The sequence below is a fragment of the Lathyrus oleraceus genome, chromosome 4 (assembly GCF_024323335.1).
Source record: "Lathyrus oleraceus cultivar Zhongwan6 chromosome 4, CAAS_Psat_ZW6_1.0, whole genome shotgun sequence".
In the NCBI taxonomy this organism is placed as follows: Eukaryota; Viridiplantae; Streptophyta; class Magnoliopsida; order Fabales; family Fabaceae; genus Lathyrus; species Lathyrus oleraceus.
Window position 1 is genome coordinate 481,332,461 of NC_066582.1, and position 23,724 is coordinate 481,356,184.

Consider the following 23,724-nt stretch of genomic DNA (forward strand, 5'->3'; position numbering starts at 1 on the left):
ATTTGGTTTGATTTATGATCCATGTACACCGATCAATATATTAAAAAAAAAAAAGTAAAAACTCAATTATTAAATGACAAATAAATGAAAACATAACTAAGTAAATAGTTTAATTTTAAAACATTTTTAGTGTAAAAAGCGACAAAAATGTAGCCTTTCCTTCCACATATATCTGTTAAATTTTAGATGATGGTGTTTTTTAACAATATTAATATTTGTCACTTGAAGTAGATTTCACGTACATTTTTTTTATATAAGTTAAACTCATGCATTTTTTTTTTGATATAAGTTAAACACTTCATTGTTGTGTTAAAACAAACTCATGAAAATGATATTTTTCAAATACTAATATTAATAAAAGTTGAATTATTATGTTTCATGAAATGCATCATAACATCCCATCTCATGAGTTTATAAATTATATTCTTTTTTTTCATTTAATATTATAATGTCATGATTAGGGGTGGACATAAACCGCCAACCCGGCCCAACCCGGTAAAACCCGAAAAAAAAAAGAATTTGGGCGAGTTGGATCGGGCCAACGGGTCAACCGGGTTACCAAACCGGGTTACAGGGGGTTCAAACGAACGGGTCGGGCACCAAAAATGGACCCATGGGTACCCAGACCCGCCCATCTACGAAACACAACGTTTTGTCATTTCTCTTCATCTCACTTCTCTCACTCTCGTTTTTCCTTTCCACATTCTCTCACTCTCTCGTTCCTTCACTCCACCGTTCCAGATCTTTCACTCCCCTCACTCCACCCGTTCCAGATCTTTCACTCTTTCATTCCAGTTAGTAACTCTTAGTTTCACACACTCTCCGTTAAATCACTCTTAGTTATGATTTTTTAATTAGGGTTTCTGAATCTAAGGTTTTTAATTTAGGGTTTATGATGATTGTTGTTGTTACAGGTGATTAAAGGCTTTGGACCAGTTCTCTCACTCTACAAGTGATTAGAGTTTGTGTTTTTTTGCTTATATTGTTGTTGTTTCGACGAATCTGTTTGTTCTCTCTAACTCTCTAACTTAAAAACTTGATTTGTGCATAATATTTGATTACTTTGGGTTGATCTTTGGAAACTGGAATGTGACTTTTGCTACCCCTGCATGAACCGTGATTTTTGGAACTTAGGTAAAGACACAACTCATGATTTTGCTCTGTTTTCACTCTGTTCCTTCATCTCTTTCCCGCAACATAAGCTACTATACATTATGCTTTGTTAGTTGTTTGAAATATTGAGTTTTATGTCGGTTTCTTTTTTGGTTTATGTTAGAAATATTGAGTTTTATGTCAGTTTTTTTTTCCTGCTATGTTATCTGATATTGAGTTGAAAATAGATGAATTAAATTAAGAATTTTTCACTTTATTATAACTATATAATAATTTTGATTTAATTGAATAATTAAATTTACATGCTTGTTTAGGCACAAAACTCCAACATCCATGGCCATATTTTGTTATATGCCTTAAGTAATTTTTCCAACATCCATGGCCATATTTTGTTATATGCCTTAGTAATTTTTCATCTTCTTCTGGTGACCATAGTCCCTTCCTTAGCTTGGTCATAATGACATTGGTCGACTTAGCCCATGGCAAGCCTAGACATGTTCCCTACAGAGATTCAAGACTTACATTTCTTCTCTAGGTACAGTTCTACAAAATGTGATGAATGTTGCATACCGTTTAGTGCATTATTCTATGTAGTAACATTACTTTACTCCCAAAAATGTATGTGCAGGATTCTCTAGGTGGGAACTCAAAAACAATGATCATTGCAAATGTCAGCCCATCCATTTGGTTTGTATAATTCATTGCTTGAAATTTTGACCTTCTTTACCATTCTTTGTTTCTTTTATCACTAATATTGGTTATTCTTCCCATGCAGCTCTGCTAACGAAACACTAAGCACTCTGAAATTTGCCCAGCGAGCCAAGCTCATTCAAAACAATGTACTGGCCTGTATAAATGCATACTATGTTTTAAACATTTTTTAATTGACATAATTTATGAATTAATTGATTTTTCCTCTAACTCTTCAAAGGCAGAAGTGAATGAAGATGCTTTTGGTGACATAAGTGCACTGCAGTGGCAAATCCAACAGCTGAAGGCATTGGAATAAGAGTTTCAAAATTATTGATGTTTTCACAATTCATACTAATGATCTTAAAATACGATGTGAATTTGGGAAAACAAAGTCACATTAGTCTATCAAACTAAATTCACTGAACACCATGATTTGAAGTCTCCTTTATATACCTTAAAATACCTTTAATGATCTTAAAATACGATGATATAGAGGAAGCTTGGAATTTAGCACAAATACAGACACTAAACATAATATTAGGTGTACATTCATGTAAACAAATAAAGGAAGAACTAGATTAGGACCCGGTAAAGAATTTTTTACAAAAAATAACCCACATTTTAAAGGAAATTTCTAAAATATTTTTTGTTTTAAAAAAAAATCTCAAACTACCTCACTTTTAGGAGGAGGCGCCAATTCAATTGGCGACTCCTCTTAAAAATTGAATTTAATCTCAAACTATCCCACTGTTTTTTTTAACGATTTTTTTTAAAAATCGATTTAAAACCGAACCGATTCATTTATAAACCGATTTTAAGAAAATAAATTAGTTTAATGAAAATGGTTTTAAGATCCAAACCGAACCATATATATGGTTCAATTTGGTTTGATTTATGATCCATGTACACCGATCAATATATTAAAAAAAAAGAAGTAAAAACTCAATTATTAAATGACAAATAAATGAAAACATAACTAAGTAAATAGTTTAATTTTGAAACATTCTTAGTGTAAAAAGCGACAAAAATGTAGCCTTTCCTTCCACATATATCTGTTAAATTTTAGATGATGGTGTTTTTTAACAATATTAATATTTGTCACTTGAAGTAGATTTCACATACATTTTTTTTATATAAGTTAAACTCATGCATTTTTTTTCTGATATAAGTTAAACACTTCATTGTTGTGTTAAAACAAACTCATGAAAATGATATTTTTCAAATACTAATATTAATAAAAGTTGAATTATTATGTTTCATGAAATGCATCATAACATCCCATCTCATGAGTTTATAAATTATATTCTTTTTTTTCATTTAATATTATAATGTCATGACTAGGGGTGGACATAAACCGCCCACCCGGCCCAACCCGGTAAAACCCGAAAAAAAAAAGAATTTGGGCGAGTTGGATCGGGCCAACGGGTTAACCGGGTTACAGGGGGTTCAAACGAACGGGTCGGGCACCAAAAATGGACCCACGGGTACCCAGACCCGCCCATCTACGAAACACAACGTTTTGTCATTTCTCTTCATCTCACTTCTCTCACTCTCGTTTTTCCTTTCCACATTCTCTCCCTCTCTCGTTCCTTCACTCCACCGTTCCAGATCTTTCACTCCCCTCACTCCACCCGTTCCAGATCTTTCACTCTTTCATTCCAGTTAGTAACTCTTAGTTTCACACACTCTCCGTTAAATAACTCTTAGTTAGGATTTTTTAATTAGGGTTTCTGAATCTAAGGTTTTTAATTTAGGGTTTATGATGATTGTTGTTGTTACAGGTGATTAAAGGCTTTGGACCAGTTCTCTCACTCTACAGGTGATTAGAGTTTGTGTTTTTTTGCTTATATTGTTGTTGTTTCGACGAATCTGTTTGTTCTCTCTAATTCTCTAACTTAAAAACTTGATTTGTGCATAATATTTGATTACTTTGGGTTGATCTTTGGAAACTGGAATGTGACTTTTGCTACCCCTGCATGAACCGTGATTTTTGGAACTTAGGTAAAGACACAACTCATGATTTTGCTCTGTTTTCACTCTGTTCCTTCATCTCTTTCCCGCAACATAAGCTACTATACATTATGCTTTGTTAGTTGTTTGAAATATTGAGTTTTATGTCGGTTTCTTTTTTGGTTTATATTAGAAATATTGAGTTTTATGTCAGTTTTTTTTCCTGCTATGTTATCTGATATTGAGTTGAAAATAGATGAATTAAATTAAGAATTTTTCACTTTATTATAACTATATAATAATTTTGATTTAATTGAATAATTAAATTTACCTGCTTGTTTAGGCACAAAACTCCAACATCCATGGCCATATTTTGTTATATGCCTTAGTAATTTTTCATCTTCTTCTGGTGACCATAGTCCCTTCCTAAGCTTCTACTTGTAGCAGCAAGAGTGTCTTCCCATTTGTGAGTTTTCAAGTTTGTTTAATGAAGCAATGATTTAGTGATAGAGAGAATTGAAGGAAGGAAAATGAAGTGGCAACTAAGAAAATGAGAGAAAGATTCTAATAGTTGCAGGTTGAGTGAAGCATCAGAAAGATTCTACAGTGTTTTCAAGGTTAATATTGAAAGCCAATGGGAGAAAGATTCTATAACTCACATTAGGTTTGCAAGGTTAAATTTGGTAGATCTGGCTGACTCTGAAAGGTAACTACAATGAACATATTCTTTATATATTGCTGTTTTTTTTAAACACGTGTTAACTTGCACATTCATCTAGGCAGAAAAGCTATGGAGCCGACAATGAACGTCTGAAAGAAGCTGCAAATATAAATAAATCATTGTCAACTCTTGGGTAGCTAATTATCAAAGACCTATTCTTTAATTTACTTTCAATCAAATATGTTGCAGTTGAATGTTACTAAACACCAAATGAAGAATACATGATTATTAATGAGTGACTGTTATTTTGTTTTTCCATGTCCTTAGCTTGGTCATAATGACATTGGTCGACTTAGCCCATGGCAAGCCTAGACATGTTCCCTACAGAGATTCAAGGCTTACATTTCTTCTCTAGGTACAGTTCTACAAAATGTGATGAATGTTGCGTACCGTTTAGTGCATTATTCTATGTAGTAACATTACTTTACTCCCAAAAATGTATGTGCAGGATTCTCTAGGTGGGAACTCAAAAACAATGATCATTGCAAATGTCAGCCCATCCATTTGGTTTGTATAATTCATTGCTTGAAATTTTAACCTTCTTTACCATTCTTTGTTTCTTTTATCACTAATATTGGTTATTCTTCCCATGCAGCTCTGCTAACGAAACACTAAGCACTCTGAAATTTGCCCAGCGAGCCAAGCTTATTCAAAACAATGTACTGGCCTATATAAATGCATACTATGTTTTAAACATTTTTTAATTGACATAATTTATGAATTAATTGATTTTTCCTCTAACTCTTCAAAGGCAGAAGTGAATGAAGATGCTTTTGGTGACATAAGTGCACTGCAGTGGCAAATCCAACAGCTGAAGGCATTGGAATAAGAGTTTCAAAATTATTGATGTTTTCACAATTCATACTAAATCATAGGAATGACTTATATATACTGAACTGGAGCAGGGTCAACTATCCTTTCTGACAAAGAATAAAGTTTTTCCACCACTGGTATCAAATTTGGAGCCAAATTCTGATAGTTGCAGGTTGAGCGAAGCATCAGAAGAACACGATTCTATGGGAGAAAGAACGACGGCAGATGGCAAGCTGCATACTCCAAACAAAGAGGTACGTCATATGTCAGTAATGGTGAGGGTATTGTATTATGAGTAGTCATGTGAGATTATCAGGGAACTTTATCCAATCATGAATTGTATAAGATTGTCAAGGGATTTTATGCAATAATTATAATGATCATCACGGTAAGCCTCACTAATAGTTTGAGCTGTTATATCTGGCAGATTAAACGCATGAAAGCTGCTTTGGTTGGAGCCTTGAGGAGAGAAAAAATGCCCGAGACTACAATCCAGAATTTAAACATTGAAATTGATCGCATGAAATGCTTGGTATGCATTGTTTTGGCTGAACAATAGGTTGGTCATGTGAGTAAGTTACAATATTTTCAATATCATGAGCTGGTAATAGTTGTATCACATTCTCTGTAGGCTCAACAAAAGGAAGAAGATGCTCAACATACTTCAATTATGTTGAAAATAATAATAATAATAATAACAATGATGATCCGGGCATTCTTATTCTGCAAGTTCGTCTTCACTCCTTGCATTTGTTTGTTTTCTGTCTTTCCTTTTTTTCATCTTAAAATGCTGTTTATATCTACCTTCTACATGTTGCAGCTTCTAATTGACAACATCAGCAGGCCAGCAGCTCCAAATATCACTCACTACTTAAATTTGATCTAGACACAAATCAAATACATGGTTTTAGTGCTGATTCCACATTAGTGCCACCACAATTTGCCTGCCAAATTTATGTCTAAAGAATTAATTTGTTAGTTATTACCCTATGCACAATTGCAATTATTGATAAATTTAAGCAGGTTGTTTCAAAGATTATAAGCCTGCTTAATTCTCTTTTCTCGTATAGTTTTCTTTGGTATAAACATGCACCAAAGATTAACACATTCAGACCAGTCTATTGTGTTGGCATAAAAGAACTGGCATATTGAACGTAAACTTTACGGATACTGCTGTCATTCTGGAATCTTAGATGATTACAACATGTTTTGTTTTTCATCATGTGCATGAGTACTCTGAACATTCTATGAGTTACATGTTCTGGCTTATCTTTTTGGGGTATTTCTCCATTACAGGTTTGGCTCGAATTGGATCAAGACTGTCCGAGACTGAAGTGAAGCAACTTATGGAAGCTGTAAGTCGTTACAAATCCGTTACAAAAGCATAACTAGTTGAACGCATGACTATTATCTTAAACTCAACAAGAATTGTCTTACTTGTGAGTGGAAATATGTTGCTTTCTAATGGAGAAGACCAGACTCAGCTGCTGCCTTCAGAAACTGAAACTCAGGTTTCAAACTCTGATTTAGTTGAAGGGTTATTACCGGTTTCAAAAGTTTACACTGATGTGGCTGTTGTTCCTAAGCAACAAAACAACGAGATTCAACACTTGATATCCAATTTACAAAGTATAGATAAATTAGAAATCTTTTTATTTCCTTTTTTGGTTTTTGTTGAATTAAATATGTGAAAGTGAAATAAATGTTGCTGATTTTGTTTTGTTTTATGCAGGAGAGGTTGAGGAACTGAGGCTGAAGCAGAGAGTAGTGGATGGAAAGAGGAGACAAGCATTGAGTAAGATATTGGATATCAAAGGTAGAGTCTTAATTGGGGTTTCTATTATATGTTAATATGTTATTTTTATTAGAGGGTTGAAAATTTTCATTTTGTTATTCAGGGAGCATTAACTGTTTTGTAGGATTCGACCGAATCTTTCGAAAGAGAAGAGAAGAAATTATGAACCTGTATCAGCTGAATCAAAGAGAGTTCGAGTTAAGTTTGGTGGGACAAGGAAAGAGTATGCGTTTGATAAGGTTTTTCATCAAGATACAACTCAAGGTTAGTACTCTATCAAATTCCATTTTGTTGTGTTACCTAATTTTAATTATTTGATATTTGTACCAAATTTTACTGTGTTTACCATTGTATGAACATCTGTAGAAAGTGTTTTTGTTGAAGTGGAGCCAATTCTAAGATCTGCAATGGACGGGCACAATGTGTGCATTTTCGCTTATGGTCAAACCGGCACAGGCAAGACATTCACCATGGTCAGTGATGTCAAAATTGTGTTCATCTGCTAATTAATGTTATCCAATGTATGTTGTGGTTTCTGATTGTATATGATTAATTTTAGGATGGCACAAATGAGCAGTTATGGATTATTCCTCGAGCTATTGAAGAACTCTTTCGTCAAGCGTCAATGGATGCTTCGTCCTCTTTTACTTTTTCAATGAGACATCTGAATGAACCAATCATGTGCAGATGTAATATGGACAGTCAACTGTTTGATATACTTTCAAAAGTTCTCTTGTTTCTCATGTATTTTGAGTTTTTGTATATGATACAGTGGTTGTAATTTATTAATTTCTTTTTAAGGTCTGTGTGGAAGTAGCATAACAGTTGTTATTTTGGATTGAAGTTTTTGATACTTTGAATTTATTTTGAATCTAAATTGTAGTAATTTGTAGCTCAAAATATTATCAAAATGTATTATTGGGCTCAAAATAATATCAACCCAATAAAACCGATTAAACTGATTGCATAACCCGCAACCCGTCCTAACCCAACCCGTCCAAACCGATTATAAAAATGGGCGAAAATGGGCTTATATGGCTTAACCGCGGGTTAGGATGGGTGAGGCTTTTAGGCCCGAAACCGCCCAACCCGGTCCGTTGTCCAACCCTAGTCATGACTTTCCTATGCAAGTTTCATATTGGTTGATGGAACGTTTGTGGACCACTACAATTAAAAGAAATTGACATTTATGTTTGAAAAAGTACTATATACTACATAATCTATAGAGTGGAAATTGTCATGGAAAACTTTACCCGTACCCATACAATTGTACCCACATCTCTACATTTAATTTTTTTGGACCAAAATACCCTCATATAAATAGGGTATATTTTTCATTTCTAAGTTTTTTTTACCATTTTCGTCTGAAGACTTCCGGAAACCAAATTTTTCATTTTTTGGCATTGTAAACCGGAACACTCAGAGTAAGTCTTCCGGTTCACGTAATGTATACCAGAACGCATGTCTAAAGAGTTCTGGTTTGTTGCCTTTTGGGGGCATTGAACCGGAAGTCTTTTAGAAAGTCTTCCGGTTTGGTTTGTTGTATACCGGAAGTCTTTCTTAAAGACTTCCGGTTTGGATGATCTAAACCGGAACTCTTTTAAAAAGTGTTCCGGTAGTCATCCTTTTTTTTAATTCACCGGAACTCTTCTTTGAAGTGTCCCGGTGCGTTTTTATTTTATTTTATAATTTTTAATAATTTTTTTAAATTTTATTTTTGCAGTGGTTCGAAGACGAGGTGCAGATGGTAGGATTCCAGTCCGCACGTTAGACCGGGGCATATCTTCATTTGCAGCTGAGCCGGCTGGATATCCAGGAGGGCCGTACGATACGTCTCTTTTGGTGAAGTACGAGCATCATGTTGCTCGACATTTATGGTTCGGTGAGGTAAATAAACGGGACATATTTGAAAATGAATAATAGTTGAATATTTTATATTGTGTTTTCTAATATATGTTTTAATTGTTTTTAGGAAAGAGGTCTAAAGAAAGAGTTGAAGGTTGCTGGACATGGACTGAAGTTGACATCTAGGGTTCCATTGGCTCTTCCACCACAGATGGAAAGTTAGGTATCTAGATCTGGTTTATCTTCACTTCAGAGAACCAGTATGAACAAGATAGACACAAATCTTGTCTCTGCATTTGTGGAAAGATGGCATCTAGAGACATCTTCATTTCACATGTCGTTTGGTGAAATGAGCATTACTTTGGATGATGTCTCATGTCTGCTTCACTTGCCCATCAGGGGTATCTTCTGGAGTCCTCAGGATGTGACGGAAGAGGTAGCTGTTGAACTTGCTGTTGACTACTTAGGAGTGTCACAGGGTGAGGCACAGTCGCATGTCTGTAGCTGCAGGGGTTCGTATTACAAGTTGGAGTGGTTATACGATTTATTCGTACAACATATAGCTGCTTCCAGCTGGGCATATGCGACCAGAGCATATCTGTTGATGTTGGTGGGTTCCACCATATTTGCCGATAAAACCTTTACACTTGTAGAGGCACGATACCTCCTCCTGTTTACAGACTTGGATAGATGTTCAGGATATAGTTGGGGAGCAGCTGCACTAGTTACCCTATACAGATATCTTGGAGATGCGTCCATGTACAGTTGCAAGCAGCTCGGTGGATATCCTACTCTCCTACAGGTATATAATTTAATTTTGTTTATTAGTATTGGATTCATTTTTTAAAATATGTTAACTTAATTTATTTTATTTATTATGTTTGTATTTTGTAACAGTGCTGGATTCACGAATACTTTCCAACTGTTGGAAAAAGAGGGGAGAATTGGAAACTAGCTGATAACTGTGGTCTTCCCCGAGCGATGAGATGGTCGTATAGGCAAGGAGTCCTGAAGGTTGGTGATTTACGACCTATTTTGGACGAGCTGACACCTATCGACGTCATATGGCGTCCATTTGAGGATCATAGAGCATGACATCTATTTGATGAGATATGTCTCTATAGGGGCTGTTTGAAGTGGGGTGAAACAGTTGTTCCATACTTTCCTGATAGATGTTTACGTCAGTTCGGGTATAGGCAGTATGTTCCATCCCCACCTCTTGATTGTATGATGGCGACGAATATTGATGTTGATTGGATTAGTTACCATCAGAGTGTTATCGCTGTGATCGGTCCATCTACCATGGCCACCACTCCATCTGATGTAGAAGATGGTTATCTGGAGTGGTATTATTGTGTTTCGCATCCACGGTTGGTCCCTCCCCATCGTGACGATCCAAGAGAGGTACCAGTTCCTGTATATGATGTCGGACCATCTGATCCTGATTGGGCTCGTGTATCTACATTGATTCATCGCTATCTAAGACAGGTTAATGCCGAAGAGGAAGATCCACAGTTTGCTGATTTATTTGAAGCTTTGCATATTTCTCGTTCACATTGATTTATGTATTAAGTTTTAGAACTGAATATAATAGACATAATATAAAATTCATGTTTTGATTACATATTTATGTTTTGAGTACATATTCATGCTAATACAAGTGTAAGTAATTACCAATGTTGCATACGTCCTGCAAATCCTAACATCCAAGTAGTTGCTGTATGAGAACGATATTTCCTCCAATCTAATGTGACCGGTGGCAATGGAAACCCCTATTTCATGTTAACCTAATAAAGTAAAATAATTAAAATATTTAGTCATATAAAATATTAAGTGAAATAATTAAGTGAAATAATTAAAATATTAAGGCATATAACATAACTTGTCATACAAAATACGTACCTGAACCCAATGATTGTGGTTAACAAAACCAATGCAATAAATAGAGACATTTGGTGAATGTGAACTTGTCATCGGAAAGAAAGTCATGCACAAATTGCCTAAACAAACAAGTACAACATTATAGCGATTCGCTATCAAGTAACCCATATCTGGTAGACTCAACCATTTTTCAGGTGGCTGTGAACCAAAGGATTCTATCATCAAAGACTCTCTCACTTCTGACAACCGATTAGAAAATAACTTGTCATACAAAGTTGACCTATCCTTGTCTATTATTTCCAACCCCAACTCTCTGCGAACCATTGGCCAACCATCTTCACCATATCCATGCAATGATGCAATGACTCTAAATCCACAATTACCATCTGATTCAACATTAACTACATCTTCAATGTATGACCTAATATGATTAGGAAATTGAAGAATGAATTGTGGTTGCTTCTTTGATAATTTTAACTTCTTCGAAGTCTGTGATGGTTGAGATTGCCTTTGTGAAGATTGAGATGCCTTATCAACATACTCATGATACGAAGGGTCCCTATAAACATCATATTCTGCTGGTTTTTTCCCTTTCTTCTTCACTCCTCCTTTGGTTTTTAGTTTCTCAGGTGGTGGACACAATGGAGTCATTGTTGGGTATGCTAGTTCACATACCCTACTCTTTAATGCCTTTTTCTCAATAACATCTAATGACCTAAATCGTCTCCACAATTCATCCATTGCACAAGTCATATCCACCTCTGATCCATCATCTTCACCTACCTCTAACTCAACTTCCATAGTTAGTTTCCTCCAATGAACATGAACAACATCAATGGGTATCAGTATACCAACTAGTGTGTATCTTCCTAACTCACAAGCACAAGGTAACCCATAAGATGTTCTAAGAGTACAACCACATATTTTCCTGTTAGTTCCAACATAATCAACTCTCAATAACTCTTTACCAATACGTCTCAAAGCAGCTCGAGATACGGAACCACGCAAATAACCATAAAAGGGACTTATGTGCGTGTGCTCAACTTCGTAAAAACTCTTTTGAAAAGAAGCTCTAATGTTTCCCAGTTGTAACCTCAAGTTGTTATTCATGGCTTCCCAACATTTGACCATGTCACCTATACTGTTTCCTAACATCTGCTTTAACTTCCAATGAGCAGATTCAACCCTAAAAATATTGAAAATAACACATAAAAAATACATAGAAATAATATCACATATAAAAATAACACTTAAAAAATTATAAGACGTACCGATTAGTCATTGTTACCCAAATGTAGCACTCGATTAATCCATGCTCCAACAAATCTATGCCTATGTGGAGTCAACCATGTGTCTTTCACATAATTAATAAATCCACTATAATCAACACATGCTTGCTCAAGTTGATGCAACCGTTGACCATACTCAACCTCATCACTAGCCCAAACAACTTCCATCCATAATGTGTCTATCGTCTTTTGCAGGTCATTCACCACATGTTGTTTGCATTTGGCACCAACGTTTTTATTAATGTGAAATCTACATAGCAAATTAATCGACCTGGGAAACACAATTTCAATTGCTTTCATCAAAGCAAGATCTCTATCTGTCAAAATCACGTGTGGACACATGTCTTTCTTCACAAGCAACTCTTTTAGTTTCTCCAATACCCAGCAAAAATTCTCTGTCTGCTCAGACTCCATATACGCAAATGCAACAGCAAAAGTCAACTCGGTCGATGTCATGCCAACAATTTCAAACAAAGGTTGTCTATATTTGTTTGTCTTGTAGGTGCTATCCATAACTAACACAATCGGAAAAATATTCAACAACTTAACTGAATCAGGATGTGCCCAAAATATCCCTCTCACCACTTCCGAGTCATCCCTTTTTCTACTCCAATAGACATAGCCTGCATCCTCAATAAGCTTAAACAAATGTTGTATCTCACTCCTAGGACCTCTTATCTCTTTTTGTATCACACTCTTATGCTTGTATACTTTCGTAATCCGAGTGACATTCTCAGGATCTCGGTCTTGCAAGGAAAGCAATATGTGTCTAGGTGGTACATGTCTCTTTGTCAAATCAGCGACATGTTGCTTCTCATTTGTGGTCAACCTACCAATAAACGAATGACCTTCTAATATATCAGGTAAACCATGATTATGTAACCCATATTTTACATCAATCTTCCAACCAGATCCATCTTTCGCCGGAGTCGACCTGATTTTAAATGGGCATCCACATTTCTTGGACGCACTTTGGGTACCACTATCAGTCCTCTTGTGTTTCCCACCTTTATCACAACCAAATATTAATTTGTTACTTCTCCCTCTCTTCCTTGTTTCAGTATCTGAACGACTGATAATAACAATTACTTTATTATCGATTCCAACCTCTTTAATCCATCTGATAACCTCTTCTCGTGTACCAAATCTTTCAGTCGTTATAAACGCATCAGTAGTATCTACACATATTTGGGGAAGATTTTCCATTCCTGCAAAATAAAAAACAGATTAAAAAAAAAAAGCAAACCGGAACACTTCTTGAAAGAGTTCCGGAACACATATTACACAAACCGGAACACTTCTTCAAAGAGTTCCGGTATGTGTAAATTTGTTTACCGGAACTCTTTCAAGAAGTGTTCCGGTTTGTAACTTCTTTCTGATTGAACCGGAACTCTTTCGTGAAGTCTTCCGGTTCATTGCTTTGTGTGTTCTGGATGTCATTTTTGAAGTCTTCCGGTTTGGGAAAAATACATACCGAAAGTCTTTTTGCAGGAGTTCCGGTGCGAGGGGTGTGAAACGTGTAATTTCTGAAATTTTCAACTGAATGGTAAAAATGAAATGGTAAATTGGTTAAAACCAATTAAGGGTAGAATGAGAATTTTTAAAAAATTATAGGGGTATGAGGCTAACTGTAGGGGTACAAGATAATATTTTCCTTCTCTCGAAGAACATCCACGTCTAAAAAAGTCCCATAACTAGTCAAATCATTATCTTTATTCAAAGAAGACCTGTTAAATAAAAAAAAGCATTTTTCTAAGATAGGGTTGGAACTTGAAGCTCAATATTGAATATAACATAAGAACTTTCACTAATCTAATGTGTAAATAATCATAAAAATCAATATCTATGAAATATATATACACGTTGAAATAGATAATAATTAAAAAAAATTGAACATTATAACATACACATTTTTTTTCAAAAAATCTCGTGATGATACGTATATAATTCTAGTAATTAAGAAAGTAATGTAAAAGGAAAATTTATTGAACAATTATATGAAAATAGAACATAAATATTTATTTGTTGTAGATATGACTTAAGAATAAGGATTGTTGAATTTGTCATCTTGATTCGAAATCCTGAAAAAATGAATTATCAGATCTTCCTCTATATCTCACATTCCGTTCACAATTCTCAACGGGACAAGCTGCAGAGCCGTCCGTTTTGTTTCTGAATTTTAAATTACATATGAGACTTAACCATATAATATATATAACCTTAGTCCCTACCTATTATGAGACAAAGTTTAAAGATCACACTTTTTCCCACACCAATCAGGTTTCAGATACTAAGCTTTTAATTAAAAAGATCACTTAATCAATAAAATGACTTATTTATGCACCTCTATCAGAATCACTATTAATCTATTTTTTTGCAAACTAAATAACAATTGATTGTAGCCCATAAAATATTAGATAAATCTAACATTCTCCCACTTGGGCAAAATCAATCGTGTGATTTTAATTTTTAAAACACATTTTGAAAATGACTCTCGGCTTAATGACTAATTTCCTTAAAATGCGGCTTAAAATGCGGCCGCATTTTAAGGAAATGCATGATTTCAGGTTCATTGTCTGAATATGACTCCATCAAACAAAAGTCAAGCAGTATTGAATCACGACAATTGTTATATCCTTCATTGACATAAAATCTTATGTGGTTACAAATACTACAGAACCTGTCAACTAGTCATCAGTGTAGAGTGTGACAAGAAAATAACATGTCAATGTGATCCAATAGCCAACTGCTATTTTCTTTGTCAGTCCTTAACAATTTCTCTCAAATGCATTAAAGTCAAAGAAATTGCATGATTTTACAAACCATAACACCTCAACTCAAATATGGTGTCGACCACCGGCATAGTGGTCTCAACAACGCCAAATTTAAAATCATACCCCAACTTCAATATGGCATCGATCATCGGTATAGTGGTCCCGAAGAGGCCGAGCTCAAAATTATAATCATGTCTCGAACTCCAAACTTATGTCAATCATAGGCACGATGGTCCCAATGACATTGAGTCCCAATTTTAACAATTGACATATAAATAAACAATGACAAATAATAATAACAATATTCATTGCAATATCAATTACTTAAAATAGAAAGTACTTGACAATTCAACACTGAAAGTGTCCAAAATAAAATACAACATGATAAGAAAATGACATAAAGAACAAACTCACACTAACCAAGTACATCAAAAGAACTCACAATGCCCATGCTCTCAACATGTTTTTTGGACACAATGGGCCTAAGTCCCTTAGTTAGGTGATCAACTAGAATGAAACTAGTACCAATGTACTCAACAACAATGTCATTTTTCTTTACAAGATCTCTAACTATCAATGGCAGAATAAGTAACTATTTTGACGTGCTTTGATCCAATGGTGGGATCGAGAGCGAGTAGCCAACTCTCGTATAATAAGAGTGGTGAAGTGTTGCTTATTTAATGGTTAAATCAGTAACACTTTGCTATGCTCTGGTCCATCAATGGGATCAGGAAAAAGTGGGAGATATCAATGACATACCTCTAATGTACAATTATTCGGTACCGCATTTGCATGTAGAGTTGAGGTCGTGTCACACTGCATATATACATGCATTGTGAATGAACTTATATTAATGATGTGATGTGTAATATCTGTGAAGTGTGTTGGATTTGATGATTGTATGAGTAATCGATGATGAATAAATGATTGTTGATGCATGGGGAATGATGAATACATAATGTTGTTGTGATTTAATGATGTAGATGTTTGTGATCTGCCCTTTTTATGTATTGCACCGTTATATTATTTGAGCATATTATCATCCCTTTTGTTGTTATGGCATATGTGCTCATTTGGAGTACATACAATCAGATACAAGAGTAGTTGCTTGAGTTAGAGGACATAGTAGATGTCTCTTTAGCTATTTATCTTTGAGTCTTAGAAGAGTCGCTCTGATATGTAGAATCAAGGATGGGTTGTTTGCTTTTTACTTGTTTTATGCCTTGCCTATGTTGAAGTTTTGTTGTTCGTCTGATGCATAAGCTTATATGTCAAACTTAATTATTTTTCGCTACTGAGTTTTACTGACTATGTTATTTTGATATTCTTATGCTATGATGAAGCATGTGTGACACTCTGATCATGGAGTTTTATTTAATTTATTTTATTAATTGTCGAGTCGGGGATTAATGTGCTACACCTCTCACCCCATGGGTTAGACGGAGGATCTGGTAACGATCACTAGTGTTAACTTCGACTACCCCACCTCTGTTGAGAAGAAGGTGGTTCATTTTCTGGATGAATTCAAAGTCACGAGTTCTGGCACTATGATTGCTCTAGACCCAGGAGACGAAAGCTAGATAGATAAATACACGATTAAGTTTATGGTCATGGAAACCTTTATTTTGAAAGTATTCACTCGCCGTGTTGCTTATGCTTATCTTAAACTCTTTTGTAGATAAAATGTATTCCATTCCTTTTCCTGAAAGAAAGGAACACCTGACTAGGAAAATATATGAGTGCGAGATAGAAGATAACCCTAAGAGTCGCCCAAGCGGCCTAGTGACCAAAGAGGAAAAAAGCATGTTGAGGACCATGCCCATGATGACACCCACACCCAATATCCAAAAGAAAGTTTGGAGTTTTTATCAAGTTTCGAAAGATGATCAGATAGTGATCTCTAGAAAAAATAAGGTAGATGGGCACTCTTTGCTAACAAAGGATGATTTTCGCTCAATGTTCTTTGTGGATCTACCCAACCTTTGATGATATAAAATTTACTGGAGCTCGCCTTCCATTCTCTGAGGACCTCCCTAGAGACTACAAGGCTATCAATAGCATGTTGCCTATGTTGAAGTTTTGTTGTTCGTCTGATGCATAAGCTTATATGTCAAACTTAATTATTTTTCGCTACTGAGTTTTACTGACTATGTTATTTTGATATTCTTATTCTATGATGAAGCATGTGTGACACTCTGATCATGGAGTTTTATTTAATTTATTTTATTAATTGTCGAGTCGGGGATTAAGGTGCTACACCTCTCACCCCATGGGTTAGACGGAGGATCTGGTAACAATCACTAGTGTTAACTTCGACTACCTCACCTCTGTTGAGAAGAAGGTGGTTCATTTTCTGGATGAATTCAAAGTCACGAGTTCTGGCACTATGATTGCTCTAGACCCAGGAGACGAAAGCTAGATAGATAAATACACGATTAAGTTTATGGTCATGGAAACCTTTATTTTGAAAGTATTCACTCGCCATGTTGCTTATGCTTATCTTAAACTATTTTGTAGATAAAATGTATTCCATTCCTTTTCCTGAAAGAAAGGAACACCTGACTAGGAAAATATATGAGTGCGAGATAGAAGATAACCCTAATAGTCGCCCAAGCGGCCTAGTGACCAAAGAGGAAAAAGGCATGTTGAGGACCATGCCCATGATGACACCCACACCCAATATCCAAAAGAGAGTTTGGAGTTTTTATCAAGTTTCAAAAGATGATCAGATAGTGATCTCTAGAAAAAATAAGGTAGATGGGCACTCTTTGCTAACAAAGGATGATTTTCGCTCAATGTTATTTGTGGATCTACCCAACCTTTGATGATATAAAATTTACTGGAGCTCGCCTTCCATTCTCTGAGGACCTCCCTAGAGACTACAAGGCTATCAATAGCATGTTGCCCCTCAAGCTGTCAAACTTGTCAGAGATTCACCTGCTAAGAGGCCTACTAGTAGGCGAGTTGAAATCCCAGCTCTCTCCGACCAAGGGAAGTATCTCGATGGGCCAAGAGAGAGAGAGAGAGTAATAACTTTTCTCAAAGAGAAGGAGGATTTGAAATCAACACTTAAAAAGGCGGCACTAGGATTTCAATGCATCATAGAAAAGCTTGAAGGGGTCTCTATAGGAGGTCCTGAATTCTCATAAGAAACTAGAAGGGGAGTTATTCACACCGAAGGACGAATTAGTGGAAACTTCTAACCAATATTTAGAATGGGTAAATTAGAAAATATCCTTCCTTTACCCTTGGTTGGACCTAAGCCAAACTAACTTGTTCAAAGTGGTCCACGATGGCCAGTTAGTGGATGGGGAGGAGGTCCCACCTTTTATAGAGCGTGGAGCTTCCCACGAAGCGGCCGTCTGGACTGAGCACATGGCTAACAAGGTGATGAAGGAAATTCCCAAGAGGAACATTAATCATCTAAGAATATTCTCGAGGAATGATGGGTTCCAAAAGGGTCAATAAGTTTAGGGCTTAATTATGCCCTCTGTGTCTTTTTTTTTGCATGTGTGCCCCAAAGGGGTCTCTCTGTAATTATCTTCAGCACCCTTAAGGGATCCTTGAACTTTTTACCCCTTGGGGGCTGTCTTAATGACATTGTGGCCTAAGGTGCTTAAGATTGTTGCCTTTCTCAAATCCATAGACAAAAAAACTTGAAAGGTTGTGATTAAAGGTGGAAAACATCATGTGATTACTTCTCAAGATGGTACAACAAGTTTGAAGCCTGAAGCTGATTGGTCCAAAGATGAAGACGATAAATCTCTTATAAACAACAAAGCCTTGAATGATATATTTAATGGTGTTGACAAGACCATATACAGAATCATCAAAACATGTACTGAAGATAAAGAAGCTTGGGATATTCTCAAGACTTCTCATGAAGGCACATCCAAAGTGTGCATGTCAAGGCTGCAACTTCTCACAACACAGTTTGAGAATTTGAGAATGAAAGAAGATGAATCCATCTTTGATTTTAACATTAGACTTCGTGACATTACCAACACCTCATTTATCTTATGAGAGAAGATGTATGAAGAAAATCTAGTCAGAAAAATCCTAAGATCTCTTCCTAGGAAGTTTGACATGAACATTACATCTATTAAAGAACCCCAAGACTTAACCATCATGAAAGTTGCTGAACTCATTAGTTATTTGCAAAAACTTAAGTTTTCTATAAGTGATAAATCCGAAAAGAAGAACAAGAGCATTTCTTTTAGTTCCAACACTAAAGAGGATAAAGATAAAAATGAAATCATATTAGAGGCTATATCACTTATTGGAAGAAAGTTTAACAAATCCTTGAGAAGGATGGATAGACAATAAAGGTCAAATATCCAAGACAAGAGGCCAGACATCAGTTCTTAGAGCAAAAGCAAATATGAAGACAAATCAAACCAAGGCAAACGAGTTTAATGTCATGAATGTGAAGGGTTTGGTCACATTAAAGCTGAATTTCCTACTTTTCTAAAGAAAAAAAAAGGGATTGTCAATCACTTTGTCTGAATATGATGATGAGAATGAAGAAGAAACAACTAACAAAGTAATGACCTTCATTGGGAAATATGAGTCTGAAGAAGACTCTAGTGATGAAGACATGACTGAAGAAAAACTAGATGCAACATTCAGGCTCTTATAAAGAAAATGGGAGAAACTTGCTTGATTGGGGGAAATAGAAGAAAACCATAAATGCTCTTCTTTAAGAAAAGGAGAAACTTCTTTCAACCATCACTAGGATGAAAGAGGAAGTAGCCTTGCTAAATTCCAAACTTGAGAATTTGACAACGTCTAATAGTATATTGAACAATGATTTACATATGGTGAATGTTATGACAGAGAACATGAAGGGGTAGGGTTTGACTACAATTCCATGAACAAAAAGGAGTACCCTTACAACAGAGGCAACAAGAAATCATTTTGGAGGCGTCACCACTGTGGAATATATGGCCATATAATACCTTTTTGCTATAGAATATATGGTTATCCCCAGTCTCATAGTCATTCAAGGTTTAACAGAAAGAAAGGGAAGAAAACTCAAGCAAAGAAAGTATGGAAACTTAAGGAAATTGTCACTTGTCTCATAGCTCATACACCTATTAGAGTTTCCTCAAAAGAATATTGGTACCTTGACAGTGGATGTTCAAGGCACATGACTGGAAATGAGAACTATATTTTATTTCTACATGTAGTTGATAACTACAATAGATTTTGTTGGGTTTATCTCATGAAATATAAATTTTCAAATTCAAATTTAGTTCAATCTTTTGCTAATTATGTGCACGCTCAGTTCAATAAAAAAGTTAAAACAATCAGATCTGTTAATAGTCCCAAATTCACCATAAAATAGTTTTACCTCAAACAAGAGATCTATCATTAGACCTGTTGTATTGACACTCCCTAACAAAACGATATTGTCGAACAAAATCACCAACACCTCTTAGGGGTGACTTATGCTCTCCTCTTTCAATTTCATCTCCCCAAATTTTTTTGGGCCTATACCCTCTCTCATGATACTTTCATCATGAATATATCACCTTCAAAATTGCCGCATTACAAATCTCCTTTACTTTATTTTACAATATTACTCTTGATTCTCTCTCTATGAAAGTATTTGGATGTCCTATTTTTTCCTCTAGTTCTAAGCATAATTGAACCAAACTTGATCCTAGATCAAGGAAATGTGTATATTTAGGATACAAACCAGGCGTCAAAGGCCACATTTTATATTACCTTAATACCAAACAAGTCTTTCTAGCCCTGGACACTTACTGTTATGAAACCGTATTGCCATGCCTCACCATCACACCTATTACCAACCACACCAGTTCACCTATAAACCATCCATATCAGGACCACACTTTAGAATACTTAGACCAAAATTCTCCCAACACTTCTCCTCCCATATCGGATAATAACATCACATCACCTGATACTTATCATATTATATCAAAACATCATCCAACCAACCCAAACTCCTCCCCTAAACTTCCCTTAGACAACAACACAGATTCCCCAACATGTCTACCAATAACCAACCTCTTAGAAAATCCACCGGGGTTTCTAAACCCCTACCTATCTTCTGGACTATCAGTGATCCTTTTTACAAGGTAATTCATCATTTTCTTCTACAAGTAACACTTCTTTAGAGATAAACCATCTCCAATGAGCTTTAGTCACTAACTGATAATAACAGATGGGTCTTAACAACCCTTCCCCCCAATAAGAAATCTATAGAATGAAAATGGATTTTTAAATTAAAATTTCTTACTAATGGTTCCATAGAAAGGTACAAGGCATTCGCCATGTTTCCGAATGTTACAAACTAAAGACTTATACTACCATGAAACTTTTAGTCCATTTATTAAAATGAAAACCATTAGACTGATCCTCTATATTACATCATCTAACAATTGGTTTTTACATCAACTCGATATCAACACTATTTTTCTTCATGGCAATCTAGATGAGTAAGTCTACCTGAAATGTCCCCTTGGATTATAAGTCTCATCTAAAAATATTGTTTGTAACCTAACCAAATCAATTTATGGCCTCAAGCAAGCTTCCAGGCAATAGAATCACAAATTAAACAGCTCTCTTGTTACCTTGACTTTACTTAATTTAAATTTGATTATTTCTTATTTATTAAATATAATAACTCTTATTTCACTTCGTATAGTTTATATGGATGATTTACTGCTTGAGGAAATAATATATCTGAAAATTACAAGATCAAAGAATTTCTGAACACCACATTTACCATCAAAGACTTAAGAAATCTTAAATATTTTCATGGCTTTTAAATTGCAAGATCATCTCAAGGAATTTCCTTATGCAAAAGGAAATACACTTTGGACCTTCTCCAAAACTACAAGCTCTTAGCTTCTAAACCAACCTCCACTCCCATAGAACCAGGCTAAAGTCTCCAATTTGCACACAACCAATTTTTTCTTAATCCCTCAATTTTTTTGAGTTTGATTGGTATGCTTCTTTTCTTAACTCATTCTCGGCCTTATATATGTTTTGTTGTCTGTAGGTTGAGTCAACACTTATCCAAGCCCATTGAAATGCATCTAAAGGCAACACTCTGAATTATGAGATATCTCAAAACGACACGTGCACTTGGACTTTTGTTAAAAAATGAATCCAACCTCACTATCACAAGTTTTAGTGACTTTGATTAAGGTGGTTGCAAGGAAACCAGAAGAATAACGGTCAAATTTTACTTCTATTTAGAATCATCTCTCATCTTCTTGTGAGGCACAATGGTATCTTAAGGTGGTTGCAAGGAAAAGTAAGAACCAACAAATTGTATCAAGATCATTGTCTGAAGCTGAGTACATGGCCGTAGCCAATTCTTCTTGTGAGGCACAATGGTTGCTTAATTTACTATTAGATCTAGGAATCAATTATCAACCATCCATCTCAATTGTGTTTTTTTTTAATATGGTATAGTTGTTTATTTTTTTTATTTATGTTATTTTTAGTTTGTTAGAATTAATATACCTAATTCTGTTGGACAACTACTATTTATAAAATAATATACCTATTGTCCAAACTAAGATTAATATATAAAAGAAATTCTTCTACACTACCCTCTTACACCTAGACCATAAACAACACTCCCTCCGTTCCTTTTTAAGTGTCATTTTTGACTTTTTACACATATCAATAAAACTAATCATTATTGTTACTTTCCAAACAATAATTCTCATATTACCTATAATACCCTTAATTATTTATTACATTCATTTTATTTTTTCTCTCTCTATAATAATTACCTAGGGGTAAATTTGACAAAAGTGCAATTATACTAAATTGAAGTTTGCAAGTGACAATTAAAAAGAAACAATTTTTTTTTTAAAAAAAATGACACTTAAAAAGGAACAGAGGGAGTGCGGATATAAATGTATTTGAAATATTATAGTAATAAATATTTTTTTTATAAAAATATAAAAATTATTATTATCATTTTAAAAATTAATATGATTAATCAATTTTATATTTTATTAACCAACTTTGTTTTATAATAAAAAATATTTTTAATATCTGAATGTTTATTAACCATTTTCATCACTGTTTATAACACTGTTCATAAAATATATTTTTTTTATCAAAAAATAATGTTCATCGTATAAATACGGTGAACAATATATACGATGTAAGTATTGGTGTACAAAATAGGTATAAAAATATCTTTTATATATATATATTATATATATATATATATATATATATATATATATTATATATATATATATATATATATATAAACATTGTTCTGTATCCAATAACATATAATAAAAAATATGACTAATTTATACATGAGAGTTGCACATAATCTATAATATGACTAAACCAATTTAGTATATATAGACCAATTAAAAAATATTAACTGACATAAACCAAGATAAAGCCATACAGAAAGGAGTAGTTACACTTATCATACTTGAATGAGTTGCACTAATAGATTTCCAGTACAGTGTATCCATGTTCACACAAAAACAAGGTATTGCACCACCTATAGTTTTAATCAAATAATTAAGATGTCAAACAATTAATCTAAATAAAACTAGTAGAATATGGATTTCACATACTATTCGCAATGCAATGAAATCAGCTTACAACTTCAAATCAAAGTATCAAACATCTCTTGAGCATTTCAAACCATGAATTCTGCTATAAGAGAAAATAAGTAGTGAGTATAAGTTTTAACGAGAGCATATAAGTAGTTAGTGATCAAGAAAAATAAGTAGTTTCGTATAGTGTTTCCACAACCTAGTGCAGTCATATAAGTTAACTCATTAGTCATCAAAAATTGAATTCATTGGCTCATAAATAACATTAGAGATG

The 23,724-nt window shown here is 34.6% G+C and overlaps 1 long non-coding RNA gene across 1 annotated transcript; it reads left to right on the forward strand.

Moving 5' to 3' along the window:
• Nucleotides 1–680: 680 nt before the first annotated feature.
• Nucleotides 681–7,898, forward strand: LOC127076367 (uncharacterized). The gene is made up of 11 exons (XR_007786804.1): nt 681–794; nt 915–1,134; nt 1,549–1,648; nt 1,742–1,800; nt 1,889–1,952; nt 5,229–5,544; nt 5,718–6,919; nt 7,023–7,106; nt 7,189–7,349; nt 7,452–7,558; nt 7,645–7,898. It is a non-coding gene; the product is annotated as an uncharacterized LOC127076367 (long non-coding RNA).
• Nucleotides 7,899–23,724: the final 15,826 nt, after the last annotated feature.